The sequence below is a fragment of the Pan troglodytes genome, chromosome 13 (genome assembly GCF_028858775.2).
Source record: "Pan troglodytes isolate AG18354 chromosome 13, NHGRI_mPanTro3-v2.0_pri, whole genome shotgun sequence".
NCBI classification, from domain to species: domain Eukaryota; kingdom Metazoa; phylum Chordata; class Mammalia; order Primates; family Hominidae; genus Pan; species Pan troglodytes.
This window is the reverse complement of record NC_072411.2, coordinates 44,209,373-44,232,647: the sequence shown is the minus strand read 5'-3', so window position 1 is coordinate 44,232,647 and position 23,275 is coordinate 44,209,373. Positions and strand designations below refer to the sequence as shown.

The following is a 23,275-nucleotide window of genomic DNA, read 5'->3' as shown; positions in this document are numbered from 1 at the left end:
TGTGTGGAAAGTCACGGAAAATGATGAGCAAATGTATGGCTGTACATTGATCTTAGTACTTAAAAATAAAAGTCACAATGCATTTAATTCTTCTGGTTGCTAAGGGACCTCTGTATCCAGAGTGTAAATTTTTGAAGCACAAAGCCTGCTGCTATGTGCTCTCTATTCACCAATTCTCAATTTGCAAACATATAGGAGCTCTCAGGGGGGATTTTTTAAAAAATGTGTCTTTATGAAGAACAAATCAGATCAGACTAATCTAATTCCCTCTGTGACAGAGTGACAGACCCTGTGGTTAAGAGGAAAGCAATAGATATAAGATCTTTTTTTCAGTCAGGCTCCTAATTCACTCTCATAAGACATTAATTAGGGAGCAGCAAAGCAGAGTTGAGATCCTGCTATTAAAGCATGGGTCTGCAATTGCTTGGAAGGTCACACTCAAAGAGTAGTTATTAATCGGTTGATGCTGCCCTGAGGGATGGGGGTGGCTGTTGAGTGATGCTTCAGATTCTGTCCTAGGTCCATTACTATATCTTTATGAATGACTGGGATGATTAAGTAGAGCTCTTAATCCTTAAGTTCATGGATAACATCAAGTTGGAAGGGGTAACTGTCCTTGGAGAATAAACTTGAAAATTTAAATGACCTTCTTGAGATGAGAAAGTGGCTTGTACAAACAAAACAAAGCACAAAGGATTGCACCCTAGGAAAAATGTAAGGGGACGCAAACAAAAAAAAACTCAACAAACTGAAAGTGGGATGTTGTAGGATTATATTTTTAGGTAGCCAAAATGGGAGAGTGCAGTTAAATTAGCCTCCAAAGAGGGCAATTTAAAAATACTTACCATTCTCCCAAATGACTGCACTGCATGTAAGAATATGGAGAAGTTCCTGCTTTTGAGTAGAATGTGACAAGTCTCCATTTTTGTCAGTTAAACTGCTCATCACCTATCCAATTTTACATACCTGTCTTTACTTGATATCCTAGGCTAGCCACACCTTCATATTCCTTTCTATTTCATTAGAACATGTGAAAAAGACTTCCTGGCACATAAAGAAGATACCGCCACTTACAGGTATCTATTTGTTTGCTAAATGAAGTGCGCATTTTATTTTCCTTGACCCTATTTTGCTCAAACTGGCTATCTTGGTTTCTGTTACCCTATCCTCTTAGTTTTTACCCAAATATTGTAATCATTGATTCTCCTTATATTCTAGTCTCATGGTTTCTGATCAGTAGGTGAATTTCATCACCTTGATTTATTGGATATGGGTTCTGGCTACTTGCTAAACTTGACCATAATAACATTGCAGTGTCATTTAATATCACAGTGCTTTCAGACTCTTGCATGTCTGCTTCTTTCAACCTCTGACCTCATCCCAGATGATAACTTGTCGGTTTTGACTCCCTGCCAAGATTTAACCCAGCACCTAACCTTGATTTCTGGTGTTTATTTTTTCTCTATCTCCAAATTGATTACCTGGCTGCAGACCTCTGACATCCTTTTGGCCACCTTCTGTAGCCTACATACACAGGGCTAGGCTTGAGCTCCATGCCTGCCTCCTATGTGAATATCTTAAATGATATTTATTGCTTTGGGGATGGGGAAGATTCTGAAAGAATCACAAAACAAAAGCATTGTAAAATTAAAACTGTACAAATAAAACTCAGAGGTAGTGAAAATCCCTTGCATTTCCCATTCTTTTTTACTAAGAATGTTTCAACATAACAATCTGATATATAATCACCCAAGTATATATACCTATAACATTTGATACATAATAAACATTTTTAATAAAATGCTATAATTTGCTGCAACTTGCTTTTTCATCAGTTTCCTTTTGATGAATATTTCTAGGTTTCTCCTATTATAAAAAGTGCTGTATCTGTATCCTCATAAGTTTGTCTTTGACATTTACATATATGTTTCTAGGATAAATTTATTGAAATGTAACTGATAGAAATTGAGAGAAACTATGATGATGTCTTAATGACATGGGGATTTGATTGCAGTCTATCCTAAAATGCTCAAGCTTCAGGAAAATATCTATAAATTGAATTGGGAGCCATCTAATTTTCCACTTTTTTTTTAACACCAAACCGTTGTAAAATTTAAACATAAAGATAATGGTAATATATGTAATTTATATTTGAAAAAGTATCAGTGATATCTGAGACTTTTCTTTCTGAAGCTCAATTATTGTGATAATTAAGCTTGTAAGCCAAGGAGAATAGTTTTTCACGCTGTTATTATGATAATGTTTATTCCCCCCCTGCCAATAATCCAACTTTTATTGCTTTCAATTATTTTTTCAAAATTTGGTGTAAATTTAAATTTAATATTTTGGGTTTCACTCAAAGATCTTCTTTTTGTAGATTACCACAATTAAAGATACATATCTCTGACCATTGAACACAACTTTTAAACATTTCAAAACAAATTAAGAGCAAAATAAGCTTTAGAATATAAATATAATTTCTTTTCATTATTGGAGAGCAAACCTTAGCAATATCCTTGGGGCCCTGGCATTATCTATTAGAATGTGGCATTTCAGATCCACAGGTCTAAATTTTCTACTTTAGTCTGCTTCTATTTTCAAACTCAGTTTCTAAAATACCAGTTTTCCTTAAAAGCTAAAATGTTAGGAACAACAGAAGCAGTGGAAGGCACTGCTTCTGTTATAAAGCTTTGGATTTTCTGGTTACATAGAAATGTTTACCTGAAGTAAACATGATATAAGACTGAAAGCCTGAAATGGTCTTAGAATTTTATTAGGTTCCCCCAAAAGAATCATTTTGAGTAAGGTGGCTGATGTAATCAGTATTTTTGGAAAAAAAAATATAAAAGCTGAAATGTACTAAAGAATTTTACTTGTACTTTACAACCATGAAAGTAGGAAGAGTGAAATTGATTAGAGATTAAAAATATAGATACTCTCACAGTCAGAAAAGAAATTGAAAAGAAATAGGCAATCATAGGAAAAGGAATTTTTAAGAAAGCAATTTTCAAAATTATGACATTATTATTCTGCAATGTGGAGCTCTCCATGTTTGTGAAGAGGTATGTGATCATTGTTCTTCATTATTCTTCTGTGACATGGTAAGATAGGACTTCAAGGTGAGTCACGTTATGTAGACATAAAAACAAAAGAAACAAACCAGACGACTTTTCTTGAACCCCAGTGAATAAGAATGTGAACAGATACAAAACAGGAATACATACAAGACTAAAACAATATGGAATCAATTTATTCTTATATCCTGCTGGGCTTTAAATTTTCATTATTGAATTTTAAAAATTATTTTTGGGTTCTATGACTTAAGTAGGTCAGGTATTTTAGTTATCACATTATCGGGGGATAACACACTTTTACACTACATCCAGGAGACCAGTAGATGGATGTCCAGTTTGCTATACAGAGTTAATAGTGCAGACGATCCCTGGTTTAGGATGGTTCAATTTAAGATGTTTCAACTTTACAAATGTAATTCCATTATAAATTGAGGAGCATCTGGATTTATGTTGCTTTGACTTAGGATTTTTCTACTTCACAACGGGTTTATCAGGGCATTAAGTTCACTTTTGACTTATGATAGGTTTATTGGGACATAACCCCATCATCAGTAAGTCAAGGAGTATCTGTATATGAAAGATCTGGAATACATTTTTAAGGTACAAGTTACAATATTCCTATGATTACAGAAGGTAAGACACATCAAAAAAACAACCTGAGATCTACCAAAAATCTTTGCCTCTGGGAAGATTTTTCATGGCCCTTTCCAAATTCCCCTGATTACTAGCAATCATTTTATTTTCTGAACTGCTAATGTATCTGTAAATGAATCTTTCTAGGTATCCATAACACTTTACTGAACTTGTTTTTCACATATCTAACTCCTTGTATCCAAGTTAGGCATATCTTATTTGACTACCTACGGTGCATATGAGAATACCCAATGTCTAGTAAGTACCAAATAAATACTATTGATTATTTGCTGAATCTTAAAGCATCCTCTGAATTAACTCCAATCTACTTATCATTATAATTATTGTCATAAAATAATATGTCAAAAAACAACTATTTATTGTGTCCATTATGCATAAAGCAACTATGAATTGCTTTTATATGTGGGAGAATATTAGCTGTCATACAAAGCAAATGAAACAGGTGCTATTTTTTTCAGTAGATTGTATTTTGAATTATGAAGTTAACAAGGTATAATAATATAAACACAAATAATGCACACATGTGTGTATTATACATGTGCATGCATAATACATACATATATGTGTGCATACACATATACACATAGATATATAAATACATATATATATATAGAGAGAGAAAGAGAGATAATTGAATATGCATAGAAAAATGCAGAGCCCTATAGAACAATCTATGCAAAGTGTGGTTCATGTGCTGGCTATGAACTCTCTGTTAGTTACTGGTCTGCAGTAAGATGAAGCACTTGAGCTGAAAAGTAAATCAGATATAGAAGTAAGCACGATATTTAGTTGAGCTGACTTTTTTTGATAGCAAGAAGTTCTTGTTGAAGAAAACAGTGACTTGATTTACATGCTGGCACAAGTTCCTGATCTTGTTGTGGGCTGGCATTTCAAGTAGCACTGCAATATAAAACTAATGTGTTTAATCTGCATGCAGAAGGATCTATGCTCCATGACAACATTTCTACCACTTTAGCTGTTGACCATGCAGCTAACTGCAAAGAAAGATGATTCAGTGACTTACAATATCCCATTAGTTCATGTACCATAAGAGAATACCTCAACTTTATAATATAAAAGTACTACATATTATAGGAACATCAACAGAAAAACAGGCAAAAGAAACGATTTGGATTTTTATATAAGTGCTCATAAACAGATCAATGAGTTCAACATCGTAACGAATGGACAAATGTGAATGGAGACTATAATAGACACCATGTCTCACCTATTGAATCCCTCCCAAATTTAAAAATTGGGTAGTATCAAGTGCTGACAAGGATGCAGAGTATGAGCACTTATCTATTGCCAGTATCTAAAATGGTAAATATATAGAACTGTTTTGCTTCTATTTGTCATGCTTCAAGACTCCTCTATCCTACTATCTTCTTCTCTTGAATTCCTTCAGTGTCCATGATATTGAGTCTCCTTTATTATTTTCTATTCAGTGCCCACTCACTTTGAACCATGGTATACATAGCCTGTCTTATATTGTTATTTTAATAACTTCATTCCGTGCTTATTCTCCTTCATTTTCCCAAATAGGTTGCAAAATCCTTGACAGCAAAAATGTATTTTGAACATGTATTTTATATTTCATTGTTATGAATCTTCTCAGAATCCAGCACAATGCTTCTTATAAAGAGTGTAGTTAAATTCATATTTGCAAATGAGATTGAAAGATAATGAAACATTATTCTAAATGGAGTAGAGAAAAAATGGTGAGGAGAAAAGGAAGTTTTTTAACCATTTTTGTATCCAAAGGTATATATATATGTGTGTGTGTGTGTGTGTGTGTGTGTGTGTGTATATATATATATATATATATATGTGTATATATATATATATTGCTTGGATGCACTGAGAATAAGGACCAAAGGTCTATTAACAGCTTTAGTTTATTTCTAAAATGAAAAGAAAAGAGAATAAAAGCTAACATATGTGACTTGGAGCGGACTTGGGGAAGAGCAAGGGCAGGGGGTGAGATCACACAACTAAAGAATATTAGAGCAAAAATAGACTAGAGGTAAAATTGAGGATCAATCATTTTATCATTTAGCATTCTAAGGCCCAGAAAAGTTAATCGGGAGGATGTCTAGCTACTTATTCACAAACCCTATGTCTCTGATCACTTTATATAGCAAACAGGATGTTTTTAAAGAACAATTAAACAAGGAAAGTAGAATATATTAGTATTTGGGCATAGTTAAGATATTAGCCTTATAAACATGAAAGAAAACATATAACTTAAAGGTGAAATTTGCTCAAGATTAGAAACAAGAATCTATAATAGATGTTTAAAAACTTTTAAGCCAATGATACTGCTGGAGGCAGTCAAACCACCCCTTCTCTTCCCAAGGAGGACCTAGGTTTATTCTAGAGTAGCCAGCTGGGTTAGGCAACGTGACCACTGTGTCACTGATCCAACCTTGCTATCAATTGGTAACTAAGTGGAGCTCCTGGTGATGCATTTCCACTGACACCATGATTCTGAAGTACTCCTGGCTGTCACTTTCATTCTTTGGGTAGTTATATTCTCCTGAGTGGCCAGAATGAGATTAAATTGGGAGCAATGAGTTCCAAAAACTTTGTGAATTCTCTTGCAACATGTTCAGTTGTCAAAGCCAAATGCAGTCAACAGGCAGTTGTATTCTATTGTTGTAATAAACATTATTTTATATTGTTTGGTAACAATAAAGACTGGATAAATTAGAAAGCTCTCAAGGTTCATTTTCAAGAGGGACTTGACTTTTATTATAATTTTGCTAAAGGTAATCTTAGATGGAGGTTTGAATTAATAATAACTTGGATTTCTGAAAGAACAATTTTGTTAAATGTTCATAGTGTTTAAATATGCCTCATACTCTTTAAATAATATACAAACATATACATCAGATAAGTGTAGAGGAAAAATGGAAACCATTGAGATGCAGCTATTCTTTAACGTTTGTCTTTATCTAACATTATGTGGTCATATTCTGAGAGGCAGGTAAAAGAGCTGATCCAATGATAACCTGTGAACTTCAGATTATTGTTTAATAAAGCAATATGACCATCTGTGTTAAGGAATAACCTATATTCACATTTAAACTTCTTTAGGCAATTTACACTGTTTTCCATTGCACTTGTGGGTGTGTGTGTGTATGTGTGTGTGTGCATGTTACAGTGTTAATTGCAAATGTGGATGAGGTGGTGCTTTGGAGAGTTAACTGTGTTACAAGCCTTGATTCTTCCTTTGTCTTATTGTGTGACTTCATAGAAATAACTTACCTTTTCTGTATATTTTGTTTGCCAAACTGCAAAATACTTGCATTTAAAGTATTTGTGAGGCTAAGTTAGGTGAGAGACAGCAAGCATTTTCAGCTCTTCAGATTATATATGCCATATAAATACAAAATACAGACATCTGTATGCATTGAACAGAATTTTGCTGCGACAACTATAAATACAGAAATATATATTTGGCTACTTAAATTGATCATTGGTTGAAACATTTATTTCAAAAATTAGCTATACTTCTGAGATATTTTCATCCACTCAGTGCAACAGACTTGACCTCCACAAGGCAGCCCTCTGATTATTACTGTGAAGCATGAGTTGTGTGAACTCTGTTTCTGGATTTGTGTTAAAAAGGAGCTTTTTATTTGCAAGATATTACCTAACCTCAATTACTGAGTGATACACAGACAATCGACCCCATATTTACTACATATGAGAATACCATAATATTGACTCCAACTCTGAGCCAGGGATGTGCTTGTTATAGTCTTCCTTCCTCTTTTTAAAAGATCATTTATGCTGTATCTCCAGGTCACATATTATGGTGGCTATAATTGAAGCTATTTTGTACATTCAATGGCATCTTCGCTAATGGCTCTTCTGTGGGAGTGACTATTACTACTTTCACAAATAAAGCTTTTTAAAGACCTTTTCTTTTAAAAACAAAATTACCCAAAAGTATTACAGTTGTTGATGGGCTTTCAAATCTTCTCAGAATTATTTCAAATTGTATGTTTTATGTAACACATAAGACTCATTGACACGGTAGCTAGAGATACTTCTAAAGCAAATATTTTTGAGATCTGAAAATACAAGTGTATATGTAGGTTTTCTTATACTTTTCATAGTCCACATTTTATGAAAGCATGTGGGAAGATAAATCTACAATAAAATTAGGGAATAAAAGAATATTAAGTGAGTTGATCAAGCTAATTATAACTCTTATTTTGTGTTAACAAAATAATATCTATTGAATACAATAGATATTATTAAATTGTCTTCTTTGTGTCGCTGTACTCCAGGTATTTTTAAAATTCTTATTTAGATAGTCACAAGAAAGACATTATAGAATAAAGATATTTTTTAGATAATTAAAATTAATCTTGCATTTTGTATTCTACTTCCAAGGAAATGAGTTGTTTTCAAGGGTTTATAGTTTATAATTGAATCTTTAGTATCCTAAGAAACCCAAAACTTGCAATAGCCTTGCTGTCTTTTTAAAACATCTATGTACACAAAGTCATAGAAGTTCATGCTTACTGTTTGATACCTATGATTTTTGAGCTCTAATTTCTGACATTAACAAGTCAGAATGTGATGTTGGGAACAGAAAGGGAAATATTACGTCTCTGGGTCAAATGTGATTCTAAAATTCATTCATTTTTCTTTTATTCTTTCTTTATCTACTAGTTCTGGACAGAGACTTAGGTTGTTTCCATAGCTCGGCTATTGTGAATAATGATGCAATGAACATGGGAGCACGGATATCTGTACAACATGCTGATTTTATTTCCTTTGGGGTACACATTCAGAAGGGAGATTGCTGCGTCACATGGTACTATGGTGGGAAAAAGTGATTATAAAGTCGTACTCATCATTTCTGGACATGCGGACATCATCTGGCATTAAAATAGCAAGCAGATCTTTATCTCAAGAGAACTCAGGGCTCACAGAGGGGTTAAAGAGTAACCAAAATACCTCAAGTGATGGAAATTCTGCTTTAATTCCATCGTTCAGCTTAGGTACACCAGTCAGACCTGCTGCCTTACTTCACTAAGAAGAGGGCATGTCACTCTTTCAGTAAAACAGACAGAATAAGACTGGGAGAGTGTATGTCCTTGGCAATGTAGAGTTTAATTATGGAATACAGTAAGATTTCAGACTATCTTAAGATGAGGATTTGCATTGTTATAGCTAAGTAACTTCTGTTTCCAGAGAGGTGTAAATTGGTTATGGCCTTGGAGTCTTTATATTACAGTTACATATTTTCTTAGTAAAAGATTCATAAATGCAGTTCTTATCACAGTAAACTTTTAAAAATTCTGAAAAAAAAACCCCTCATAATTAGAACAGTTGGGAGATGCTGTACTCAGCTCCTATATTTTATTTATAAAAGAGAAGAAAGCTATTCAAGACACTGGATCAAGACTGTTCAAGTTTGAAACACACTTACCATATGTGTAATGTTGACCTAGTAACTTCACTTTTTGGTCCTTCAGTGTCATTATCTGAAAAGTGAGAATGGAAATAATACCTAAGGTTTATTGTGAAGATTAAGTTCAAGAACACATATGAAAAGCTTGGAACAGTGCCTGGCACTTAATAAGTGTTTAATAAATTCTAGCTGTTATTTTTTTTCCATGCCTCTTTATTTTTTATTTTTTATTTTTTTAATTTTATTATTATTATACTTTAAGTTTTAGGGTACATGTGCACAACGTGCAGGTTTGTTACATATGTATACATGTGCCATGTTGGTGTGTGGCACCCATTAACTCGTCATTTAGCATTGGGTATATCTCCTAATGCTATCCCTCCCCTCTCCCCCCACCCCACAACAGTCCAGCAAAGACTTGGAACCAACCCAAATGTCCAACAATGATAGACTGGATTAAGAAAATGTGGCACATATACACCATGGAATATATGCAGCCACAAAAAATGATGAGTTCATGTCCTTTTTAGGGACATGGATGAAGCTGGAAACCATCATTCTCAGCAAACTATCGCAAGGACAAAAAACCAAACACCGCATGTTCTCACTCATAGGTGGGACTTGAACAATGAGAACACATGGACACAGGAAGGGGAACATCATAGCTGTTACTTTTACTAAAATTTTATATAGTACATACTGAAGGCATACCCACATGATGTTTTGATAAACATATGCACAGTGAAATGATTGCTACAGTCAAACATATTAACGTGTCCATCTCCTCACATGCATACTTTTATTTTGTAGTAAGAGCACCTGAACTCTGCTCAGCAGATTTTCAGCATACAATAAAATAGTATTAACCATACTCCTTATGCTGAAAATTCTGTCTGTAAATTTATTCATCCTACATAACTGTACCTTTCTATCTTTGACCTACATCTTCTGATTCCTTCCCCCACATTGCCCTGCCCCTGGTACAAAGGTGCTGATTTTATTTCCTTTGGGGGTATTTACACAGAAGGGGAATTACAGAGTCATCTGGTAGTCTTATTTTTAATTTTTGGAGAAACCTCATACTGTTTTCCATAATGGCTGTATCAATTTATATTCCCACCAACAGTGTTGGTTACCTTTTTTTCACACCCTCATCAACATCTATCTTTTGTCTTTATGATAATAGGCCTTTTGACAGATGTGAGGTGATACTTCTTTGTGGTATTGATTTGCATTTTCCTGATGATTAGAGACACTGAACACCTTTTCATATACCTGTCATACTATTGCTGTTTCTGAAAAAGGAGCCATTTTATCTCTTATTTAAATCATTATTTTTTCTACTATTGAAAATTTATAACAAATATATGATATATTTGATTTCATAGTCTGTAAGAGATTAGAAAGATTAAATAATATAATTAGATATACATTAAGAGGTGGGGGAGGACCAAAAAAGGTGGGCGAGTTCCCAAAGATAGAAGAAAGAACAGGTAGCTGTCAGTTAATAGCGGCACATAAAACTGGACAAAATTAGTACAAAAATTTTAAAGGCCTACATATCTAGGTCATCTCAGGCCATTTAGTTTAAAAGATGTAACACTATTTCAATATTTACTATGGGAATGAAAATAATAAAATAGAGTAAATAATATTTTTAAATGAATTCCTTGGGTTATTAAAATAGCTTAAATTATGTTCAGTGCATTATGTTAAAGCATAGTAATATAGCTCTAAAATATTTTAGTGAGGGCTTATTTCAGACTTTGTTTATTAAAGAAAATTACCTATTTAGATGCATTTTTGCATTATAAAATCACACGTTGCCTTTATACTTAAATAACCTGTCTCTTTGCTGCCCTTGCATTTTCTGCCTATTCTGGTCTCATACCCAGCTGCAAGTTCCCCTTCAGTCATATCTCCAGCAGCTGTCTCCTGTGCTCGCTTCTCCAGTTCAAGGCCGTGGTGCTTTATCTGCTCCAGTGCCACTCAAGGGTATCAATGCTAAGTCCTCTCCTGTCTAAGAAGTTACATGAAGTCATCACCAATCTCCTGGGATTCACCATGAGCCAGATACTCACGGCAGGGACTTTCCCTCTCCACCTCCATCACCACTGTTGTCCTAATTCCTCAGAAACACTGCTCCCTTGAGGCCACAATGAGTTAAAGCCACACTGTGCCCATGTTCCTTCATGCTTCTTCTCTCAATATTTTTTCAGAATTTTATACATAATTTACTAAAAACTTATTATGTACTATACATATTGTAGACATGAAAGATATGATTGTCACATAGACCTAATTCCTGGCTCAGTGAAGTGGAAGATGAATGCAAGTAAATTAGCCATTAAAATATAACCAAGCACTTATGGATCTACAGCTGAGACTCAGATATTGTTATTTTTAACTTTCCCCTTATTACTCCATCTGCCTCCTCTCCAGTGTCAGGTTACTAAAATCCAATGACATGAAGGGCGGTTTACTTTGGACACTCAGAGATGAGGCTGCACAATGGGAGGGTGCACAAGTGTAAGAATCTGGGAGAAATTGCTAGGTTGAAATCAACATACATTTTCCATTTTATTAAAATGATGCCAAATAATTGTCCCAAATTGGTTTTACCAATTTATATTCTAACCCGCAATGTGTGGCCATTCACCTTGTTTTTCTACTTCATCAAACTTTTCATTTTCTTTTTCAACATTTGACAATCTGTGAAGGAAACATGCTTTTTAAAATTTTCACTCTACAGTTAGATATATCTATGTATATACTTTAGATATATCTGTGTATATACTTTCACATATGACAAAGTCATATATGACTTTGTATATACATATATATGCATATCTATCTATCAAGATTTTATATAGGATAGTTCATAATCATATAATTTACCAAATCATTATAAGGCAAATACCCATATAATTTATACTTGCATCAAGTACAGAATATTCATAGCACCTCAAAGTCTCATTCATGTTCCTTTGCAATAAAAATCTCTCTCTTGAGCACCATGTCATACTCTCTCGAGAAGTAATGTTAACACTGGATCATTCTTTTTCCCATGTGATTCTTCTTCACTCCAATCATTTAATTCATCTGTTCATTTTAAGTCAAGCATTTTACACCTAAGAATGGTTCTTTGCATTTCCCACAAGTTCTTGAATAAGGAGTTAATTTAGATTCTGATTGTTTTTGTTTTTGTTTTTTCTGTTTTTGTTTCATTTGCACATTGGTTATTGAGCTGTTCCTCAACTTTAAGCTTTCTTTCACTCAAATACTTACCTAGAGTGCTGACAAAACAATTCTACTTTCTAAAGACAGTCAAGGTGAACATTATTTATTCCAATGCAATTCTGGTAGTATTTAAACACCTCCACATCCATGAATCCTATAAGGATGCTAAGCACTTAGAAGGGTCTTTTCATTTTCACAGCAGTATTTGGCATACACAGACAGGTCAGGTATTATATGAAGATAATAGAAATAAAGGAGCTTACCACAAGGAAAAAAACCCTATTATTAATTGTTTGAGAGAGGCTCTCCTTGTAGTGAAAGAAATATGCTGCTTCCTGCAGGATTTCATAGCATCATATTGCTAGGAGGGAACTAAGAAATCATCTAATCCTATCCCTCAAGGTTTAGGGAGGTGAACTGATGTACTGTTGACCCTTGCATTTATATATGACTTTTCTTTGTCAGGATAAAAAACAACCAAAAACAACAAGAAAAACAATCAAAGGGTAGAAATTATAGACCTATAATAAGATGATGTTAATATGCTTTTATTTTTTAATTAAAAAATACAGGCAAATAAAAAATGCAGCAAACTCAAAATGCAGATTTTATAATAAACACCCATACAACCAAAACCTAATATTGACAGTATTCATTTATTGTATTTGCTTTAATTTTTGTATATAAATACTGTAAAGTTAGAATTTCTCTTATTCTCTACAGCCAGTTGCCTTGTCTTTCTCTGAAGTCACCACTGGCATATATTAAGTTAATAGCCTTCTAGTTCTTTTAAAAGTACTGCTGCCTACATTTTAATTTTCCCATTACTTTTGATATGTTTTTTATATTAGTGAATGTAGTCATTTTTATATACTTCCTAGAAATCACGTTTCTCTCAATATTCTTTTTTGAAATCTACGGTTATATATTGATGTAATTTATTTCTTACAAGTAACATATAGTGTTTAATTGTAGGAACAGATTTAATTTTATTTGCTCATATTCTTCTATTAGACATTTCAATTGCTTTGAAATTTTACATGTTGTAAACAATGTCGTGATAAAAAAACGCTTGTATGTGTCTCTTTGGGATGATTTTCAAGAAATTCTTGGCAAGAGGTCTTACTTTGTCATAAGCATGTACACTTAATTTTTTGATTTTTTTAACTTTATTTTAAGCTCAGGGATATAAGTGCCCATTTGTTACACAGGTAGACTTGTGTCTTGCGGATTTGTTGTACAGATTATTTCATCATCCAGGTATTAACCTAGTAGCCATTAGTTGTTTCTCCTGTTGCTCTCTCTCCTTTCGTCTCCATCCAGAAGTCCCCATTGTGTGTTGTTCCTCTCCATGTGTCCATGAGCTCTCATCATTTAGTTCCCACTTTATAAGTGTGAATGTGTGATATTTGGTTTTCTGTTCCTGTGTTACTTTGCTAAGGATAATGGCCTCCAGCTGCATCCATGTCCTTGCAAAGGACGTGATCTCATTCCTTTTTATGATTGCATAATATTCCATAGTGTATATGTACTATATTTTCTCTATCTAGTCTATTACTAACGGACATTTAGGTTGATCCATGTCTTTGCTATTGTGAATAGTGCTGCAATGAACATATACGTGCATGTGTCTTTATAATAGAATGATTTATACTCCTTTGGATATATATATATACAGTAATGGGATTGCTGGATCGAATGGTATTTCTGTCTTTAGTTCTTTGGGAAATCACTACACTGTCTTCCACCATAGCTGAGCTAATTAACACTCCCACCAACAGTGTATGAGCATTCCTTTTTCTCTACAATCTTGCCAGCATCTGTTATTTTTTGACTTTTTAATAATAGTCATTCTCACTGGTGTTAGATGGTATCTCACAGTGTTTGTTTGTTTTTGAGACAGAGTCTCTCTCTGTCGCCCAGGCTGGAGTGCAGTGGAACTATCTGCTCACGGAAACTTCTGCCACGTGGATTCAAGTGATTATCGTGCCTCAGCCTCCTGAGTAGCTGGTATTACAGGTGCACACCACCATGCCTGGCTAATTTTTGTATTTTTAGTAGAAATGAGATTTCGCCATGTTAGCGAAGCTGGTCTTGAACTCCCAACCTTAATTGATTTGCCCTCTTTGATTTCCCAAAGTGTTGTGATTACAGATGTGAGCCACTGCGTCCAACCTCATTGTGGTTTTAATTTGCATTTCACTAATGATCAGTGATGTTGAGTTTTTTTTTTTCATTTGATTGCTGGCCACATGTATGTCTTCTTTTGAAAAGTGTCTGTTCATATCATTTGCCCACTTTTTAATGTTTTTTTTTTGTTTTCGTAAATTTAAGTTCCTTATAGATGCTGATTATTAGACTTTAGTCAGATGCATAGTTTGCAAAAATTTTCTCCCAGTCTGTAAATTGTTTGCTTACTCTGTTCATATTTTATTTTGCTGTGCAGAAGCTCTTTAGTTTAAATAGATCCCGTTTGTTAATTTTTGCTTTTGTTACAATTGCTTTTGGCGTCTTAGTCATAAAACTTTTGCCCGTGCCTATGTCCTTAATGGTATTGCCTAGCTTGTCTTCCAGGATTTGTATACTTCTGGGTTTTACACTTAAGTCTTTAACCCATCTTGAGGTGATGCTGTATATGGTGTAAGGAAGGGTCCCAGTTTCAATCTTCTGCATATGGCTAGACAGTTATCCCAGTGCCACTTATTAAATAGGGAATCCTTTCCCCATTGCTTGTTTTTGTCAGGTGTGTTGAAGATCAGATAGTTGTAGGTGTGTGGCCTTATTTCTGAGTTCTGTATTCTGTTCCGTTGGTCTATATGTCTGTTCTTGTACCAGTGCCATACTGTTTTGGTTACTGTAGCCCTGTAGCATGGTCTGGAGTTGGGTAATGTGATGCTTCCAACTTCGTTCTTTTTCCTTAGGATTGCTTTGAAATTTGGGCTCTTTTTTGGTTCCATAAGAATGCTAAAATAGGTTTTTCCAGTTCTGTAAAGAATGTAAATGATAGTTTAGTGGGAATAGCATTGAATCTATAAATTGCTTTGGGCAGTATGGCCATTTTCACGATACTGATTCTTCCTATCCATTAACATAGAATGCTTTTCCATATGTTTGTGTCATCTCTGATTTCTTTAAGCAGTGGTTTGTAGCTCTTCTTGTAGGGATCTTTCAACTCCCTAGTTAACTATCCTTCTTGGTATTTTATGCTTTTTATGGAAATTGTGAATGGAAGTTCATTTTAGCTCTTCGCTTGACTGCTGTTCGTGTATAGGATGCTAGTGATTTTTGCATATTGATTTTTATATCCTGAGCCTTTGCTAAAGTTGCTTATCAGCTTAAGAAGGTTTTGGGCTAAGATGATGGGGTTTTCTAGATATAGGATCATGTCATCTGCAAACATGGATAGTTTGACTCCCTCTCTTCCTTTCTGAGTGCGCTTTATTTCTTTCTCTTGCCTGATTGCTCTGGCTGGAACGTCCAGTACTATGTTGAATAGGAGTAGTAAGAAAGGGATCCTTGTCTTGTGCCGGTTTTCAAGGGGAATGTTTCTAGCTTTTGCCCATTCAGTATGATGTTGCCTGTGGGTTTGTCATAGATGGCTCTTAACATTTTGAGGTATGTTCCTTCAATATCTAGTATATTGAGAGTTTTTAACATGAAGGAATGTTGAATTTTATTGAAAGCCTTTTCTGCATCTATTGAGATAATCGTGTGGTTTTTGTCTTTATTTCTGTTTATGTGATGAATCACATTTCCTGATGTGCATATGTGAGCCAACCTTGCATCCTGGAGATGAAGCCAACTTGATCGTAGTGGATAAGCTTTTTGATGTACTGCTGGATTCGGTTTGCCAGTTTTTTGTTGAGGATTTTTGTATCAATGTTCATCAAGGCTATTGGCCTGAAGTTTTGTTGTTGTTGTTGTTTTATTTCTGCCAGGTTTTGGTATCAGGATGATGCTGGTCTCATAGAATGAGTTAGAGAGGAGTCCCTCCTTTTCAATGTTTTTGCAATAGTTTCAGTAGGAACGGTACCAGCTCTTCTTTGTTCATCTGGTAGAATTCAAGTGTGAAAGCCGTCTGGTACTGGGCTTTTTTTTTTTTGTAGGTAGGCTATGTATTACTGCCTCAATTTCAGAACTCATTATTGGTCTGCTCAAGGATTCAATTTCTTCCTGTTTCAGTCTTGGGAGGGTGTATGTGTCCAGCAATTTATCATTTTTTTGCTAGATTTTCTAGTTTATGTGCATAGAGGTGTTTATAATATTCTCTGATGGTTGTTTGCATTTCTGTGGGATCAGTGGTAGTGTCCCTGTTATCCTTTCTGATTGTGTTTATTTGAATTTTCTCTCTTTTATTTATTAGACTAGCTAGCCATCTATTTTATTTTATTTTATTTTTTCAAAAAACTAACTCCCAGATTTGTTGACCTTTTGAATGGTTTCTTGTGTCTCTGTCTCCTTCAGTTCAGCTCTGATTTTGGTTATTTCTTGTCTTGTGCTACCTTTGGGATTTGTTTGCTGTTGGTTCTCTAGTTCTTTTAGTTGTGATGTTAGGTTGTTAACTTGAGATATTTCCAACTTTTTGATGTGGGCATTTAGTGCTATAATTTCCCCTCTTAAAACCGCCTTAGCTGTGTCCCAGAGATTCTCATACATTGTACATTTTTTCCGATTAGTTTCAAAGAACTTCTTGATTTCTGCCTTGATTTTATTATTTATCCCAAAATCATTCAGGAGCAAGTTATTCAATCTCCATGTAATTGTAGACCATGTACACTTTACATTTTACTTAATATTGACAAAATTAGTGTACCAAGTGTTTATACCTTGTTTTACACTTCGCATACATCTGGTATTGACATGATTTTAAAATTTTGCCAGAATCATGGGTGAGAAAATTATTTTATAGCTTTCTTGTTTTTTCCTTAAGTTTTAGTAAGGCTGAATATCTTTTCACCTGTTTCTTGACCATTTATCTCAGTGACATATTGACCATATAACTAGTTTTATTTGGTTATATGTGTTATTAAAGATTTACAGGATTTTGAAATATTCCTGATAAGAATTCTTCTTTTATGTGTATTGTATATGTATCTCCCATTCTCTAGACTTATTTTGATTTTTATTTTGCCTTTGATTAAGAAAACATTTCAAATTGTGGTGAAGTCAATTTTATTAATCTTTTTTCTTTAATAATTTGGCTGTTTGGCTTTATATTAGATACTAGCAAGGGCAATTTTCTACATCCCCCTCCTTCTTCCTCCTCTATCTCCCTCCCTTCCTCTCCTGCTGCCCTTCCTTTTTTCCTCTGTTTTTTGAAGAAGTATGTAGTCTTTTGTTAGAAATTAATGTTTCATAAGTATTTTATAATTATTTTGTCAAATTATAATGTTTGTGCATATAAAATGGTTAAATATTGGCAATATCAGATGGTTCAACTTATATTATCAAATGTACATACTAAGATTTGTGAAAAATTGACTTCTTTATGCTGTTTGTCTTCTCAAAGAAGATATGAGTTATATTTTCATTTATTATATTATGTGAGTCTATAACACTGTTTATTATATTTATATAATCAACTTTGCCAACATTTAGATATTTTTGTGGGAAATTTACAGTCCTTGCTGCTATTTTGAAAAGAACATTGATTGTTGTATAGGAATGCTCTGTATTTTTGTATGTTTATCTTGTATCCAAAATCTCTGAGTTCCTAGAATGTGTAAATTCTCTAATAATATAAAATTATTAGTTCTAAAATTGTTTTGGTTATATCTGGAAAAATATCATACAAAAACAAGGGGAACTTTGTTTCCTTCTTTTTATAATATATATTACCAGGCTAAGAAAGATTCCTTCTTTTTCCAATTTGCTAGAAATTTTTAAATATGGGTGCATTAAATTAATCAAATCTGCAATTATGTTGTGGTTATAGAATCCTTTAAATTGTGAAAAAATCAATGTTTTTAATTAACATCCAACCATCGTTATATTCTTGGATAAGTTCTACCTGCCCAACATGCATTATGCATTAATACCTCTCTCTGTGTGTCTCTTTCTCTCTCTCTCTCTCCCTCCTTTCTCCCTCTTTCTCAATCTTATGCTGCATTGATTTATAATGTTTTATTGTATTTAAGATTTGTTCGTCACTGTCGGTAAGTAAAAAAACCTATAACTTGTTCCTATATTATCTTTGTTCAATTATAATATGGTATACCAGAATAATAAAATGAGTCGAATCATTTTCCTATTTATTATTTTCTCTGAAACATTGTGTGTAAGATATGAATTATTGATCATCACTTGCTTAGGGAACAAAAACTTATAAGGCATTGTCCCTCTTTTGTAAAATACTTGACTACCACTATAATTTACTTTATTATTATAATATTTAAGTTTACTTTTTACCTTGCATCAATTTTGAATGATTTATGTTTCCTTCCTTGAATGATTATTCATTTGTTCAAAATATTCAAGTATTTTTATTGAGTTAGACTTCTTAAATATTTTAAATGCTTTGCAAACTTTGTAACTATGTCTTCTTCTGGCTTCTAATATTTTTTAAAATTGTACTTTTGTTTCTAATAGAATATTTTCAGTGAATCAACTTCTGCTGTTGCTCTTATGTTTGATCACCTGGACTTTATTGTTTTCTAACTTCTGATTTTTGCTTTTATTGATTTATTTCCTTTTGGTTCATCATGGGTAATTTTTTTTTGTTTTCTAGTTTTTTAGTTGAATGCATAGTTCTTTAGTTCATTTATTGATTTTTTATAAATGTACTTAATGCTTTCAATATCCTGCATTATCTATATTTACAAATTTTGATAGTTTTTGCTTTTGTTATATTTCAAATAAAAATAATTTAGAATTCCATTTTTAATTTTTTAGAATTGTAAACAAGCTTTTTCTTTTAAGGTTCTAAACATATGCTACTATGTAGAATTAACTGTTAATTTTATTTTATCATGGTCAAAGAACATGCACTTTATTATGAAATGTTTTGTGAACTGGTCAGTTTTTAAAAATTACCTATGTTTGTTTAACGAAAAAATTAGTTAACAAAAATAGATACAAGTTTTCATATGTGTCTATTATACAAAGCTTTTATTTAATGTTGTTTACACCTTCTGTGTTCTTGATCATTTTTAATCAATTTCATTTCTCAGCATCTAAGTAGGTATATTTTGGCTATTTCAGTTTTGTATTTCCACCATATCTACTTTAAATATTTTAAGGCTGTGTTGTAAGTTACATGCAATCATAATATTGCTTTACATTCTTATGAGGATAAAGGAGTATTTCCTTTATCCTCATTTTACAAAGGCATTTTACTTTATATAATATGTAGGAAATTATAATTTTCTCTTTGTAACACTCATTTTTGTACACTGTTCTAGTTCATTAAATTTGACTGCTATTCTTTATACAATCCGTTGTCAATTTTGTGACTTGGAATATATGTTCACCATTTATAACTTATCTTTTCATTTTTAAGTCATGTTTTGATAAAATATTTTTAATTTTTCTATCAGCAGATTGTTTCCAATAATTTAGAATTAGATCTTTTTGTTTTTATTTTAAAAGACTTTCCACTTCCAAAATTTAAACATAATTGCTACATTTTTGATTGAGTTTTTAAATATTATTCTCAAAATGTCGGTTGTTGTAAAGAAAGGATTCCATTATAATTTTTCCCATATGGAGCCCCACAAAAAGCCCCGTTCCAAAATAATATGATGATTTGACCTGTCTAGCATTTCTTTAGATCCCCCACCCAGGGGCTTGACTTCCTTTGACCTGACTCAGTGCTCAGGCATCGCCAACACTCTTTTCCCCTAGACATCTGTCAAAGCCAAAAGGTAAAATTATTTAACATTAAAGATCCCTGAGGTGGTGATAACAGTTGAGACTAACAAAAATCTGACCAAAAAAAAAACTTAAAAAGGAAGGTTAGAGAATTAGATGTCCATACAGGGCTTTGAAAAGCACTAACATTTTCCTGGGACTCTAGAAGGAAAGTCCTGAGAAGGCTCTAATCTCTCATCCCTGGTTAACTTGAGGTTCTGCAAAAGTGGAAATAAAAGCTAAAAGGCAGACTTGTATACTGTCTTCTGGTGCATTGCAGGCATGCTCCAATGCATAGAACACCTTGGCAAAGGCTGGGAGGTGGTTCCAGGCACTTAAGGAAATCTATGTCCAGTCATCATCTGAACACTAACATACATGAACAAAAACTTAAGTAGCTTCATATGAAAAGACTGACTTTACAGAATTAGTTGAGGAAAGTCTCAAAACAAAAAAATGTAACCACAATCACCACCAACAATGAGCAACAATAATAACCCATAGGAAAGCATAGAATGCGAGAGCACAGAACTTAGATTTTCAGAGTTGCAACATTATATTATTTTAAATGTCCCATTTTTAAACAAAACAACAAAAATATATAAGACATGATAAACAGGAAAGTATAACCCATACACAGAAAAACAAAAAGTCAAAAGAAACTGGTTCCTGAAAAAGCCCAGGTATTAGACTCATTAGACAAGCTAGACATTAAACAGCTATATAAATATGACCAAAAAAAAAAGAAAATTGTCTAAACAATTATAGTATGGAATGATGCCTCACCAAGTACAGAATATCAATAAAAAGATATAAATTATTTTTTACAAACCGTATAGAAATTCTGGATTTAAATTAAAATAATTGAAATGAAAATAAAATAGAGGAATTAGAAATAGATTTCAGCTATAAGCAGAAGAAATAATTGAACATGAAGATAGGCCAATGGGGATTATCTAGTCTGAGGAACAGAAAGGAAAAAAAAAGTAAAGAAAATGAACAGAGCCTAAGAAACCGGTGGACACCGTCAAGCATACCAATATATCCATAATAAAATGTCCAGAAGGAGAAGGAAGAAAGGGGTAGAAAGAATATATGAAGAATTTATGGCTTAAAATCTCTCAAAATTTTTTTTATTGTTATACTTTAAGTTTTAGGGTACATGTGCACAATATGCAGGTTAGTTACATATGTATACATGTGCCATGCTGGTGTGCTGCACCCATTAACTTGTCATTTAGCATTAGGTATATCTCCTAATGCTATCCCTACCCCTCCCCCCACCCCACAACAGTCCCCAGAGTGTGATGTTCCCCTTCCTGTGTCCATGTGTTCTCATTGTTCAAAATCTCTCAAATTTGATGATAATATTTATCTGCACATACAAAAAGTTCAGTGAAATCCATTTAGGATAAATTCAAAGAACTACACACCTACTCACATCACAATCAAACTCAAAAAACAGAGATAATTTTGAAAGCAGTAGAAGAGATCCAACTCATCACATATAAGGGATCCTCAATAAAATTAACAATTTTTTTTTTTTTTTTTTTGAGACAGAGTCTTGCTCTGTCACCCAGGCTGGAATGCAGTGGTGCAATCTCAGCTCACTTGCAAGCTATGCCTCCCGGGTTCATGCCATTCTCCTGCCTCAGCCTCCGGAGCAGCTGGGACTACAGGTGCCCACCACCACACCCGGCTAATTTTGTGTATTTTTAATAGATACAGGGTTTCACCGTGTTAGCCAGGATGGTCGCGATCTCCTGACCTCGTGATCCGACCGCCTCGGCCTCCCAAAGTGCTGGGATTACAGGTGTGAGCCACTGCACCTGGCCACAACAAATATTTTTAATTCAACATTGTACTGGAGGTCCCAGCTAGAATAATAAGACAAGAAAAATAAGAAAAATACACCTAGATTGGAAACTATCCCTTTCAGCAAATGACATTATTTTGTATATGGTAAATCCTAATTAATCCACTAAGAAATCTATTACAAATAATAAACTGGTTCATAAAGTATGCAGGATACAAGAATAATGTATAAAAATCAATTTTATTTCTACGCACTTGCAATAAAGAACATCATCCAAAGGAAGAAAACCAAACACTTAGAAATAAATTTAACAGGAAAGGTGCAGACTTGTACACTGTAAACTACAAACATTGTTGAAAAATATTTAAAAATGCTTAAATAAATGTAAAGATATCTTATGTTTATAGATCAGAAAATGTAATATTGTTAAGATGGTAATGCTCCTCAAAATAGAACAATAATGCAGTTCAGTTTTTATAAAAAACCCAGCCTTCCTTTTGCACAAAGGAATCACCTCATCCAAATATTTATATGTATATGCAAGGGACACAGAATAGCAAGAACAATCTTGAAAAAGAACGCAGTTAGAGGACTCATACAGATTTCAAATCTTACTACAAACTTTAATAAATAAAGACAATGTGGCACTGGCACAAAAATTTGCATATAGATCAATGGAATGAAATTTCCAGATATAAACTCTTACATTTATGGTCAATTAATTTTTCACAAGGGTGCCAACATGACTCACTTGGGGGAAAAAAAAGCCTTTTCGAATAGTGGTACTGGAACAACTGGATTTCCACAGGAAGGGAATGAAGTTTGACTTCTACCTCACTCCATACACAAAAATTGAATCAAAATTGGTCATCAACCTGAATGTAAGAACTAAAATCTATAAAACTCTTACAAAAAAATCCATGACCTTGGATTAGGCAATAGCTTCTTAGATTTGACACTAAAAGAAAAGGGGACTAAATTTAAAAAAGGGATAAATCAGTTTTCATCAATATTATGACCTTTTGTGCTTTACAGTATACCATCAAGAAAGTGAAGAGACAAACCACAGATTGGGAGCATATAATTATTCATACTATAAGTGATAAAGGTCATGTATTTCAAATATTTTTTGCAGCCCTTACAATTCTACAAAATAAGGACATCACAAATGAAAATGTGAAAATGATTCAAATAGGGCTTTCTTTAGAG

At 33.4% G+C, this 23,275-nt stretch overlaps 1 protein-coding gene across 1 annotated transcript in view; it reads left to right on the top strand.

The window, feature by feature from the left end:
- Positions 1-939: 939 nt before the first annotated feature.
- The window catches only part of LRP1B (LDL receptor related protein 1B), a 1,946,873-nt gene continuing 1,924,537 nt past the window's right edge, over positions 940-23,275 (top strand). Inside the window, exon 1 of the mRNA XM_063790432.1 lies at positions 940-1,076. The gene's annotated coding sequence lies outside the window, so the exon portion shown is untranslated. The remainder of the gene's footprint in view (positions 1,077-23,275) is intronic.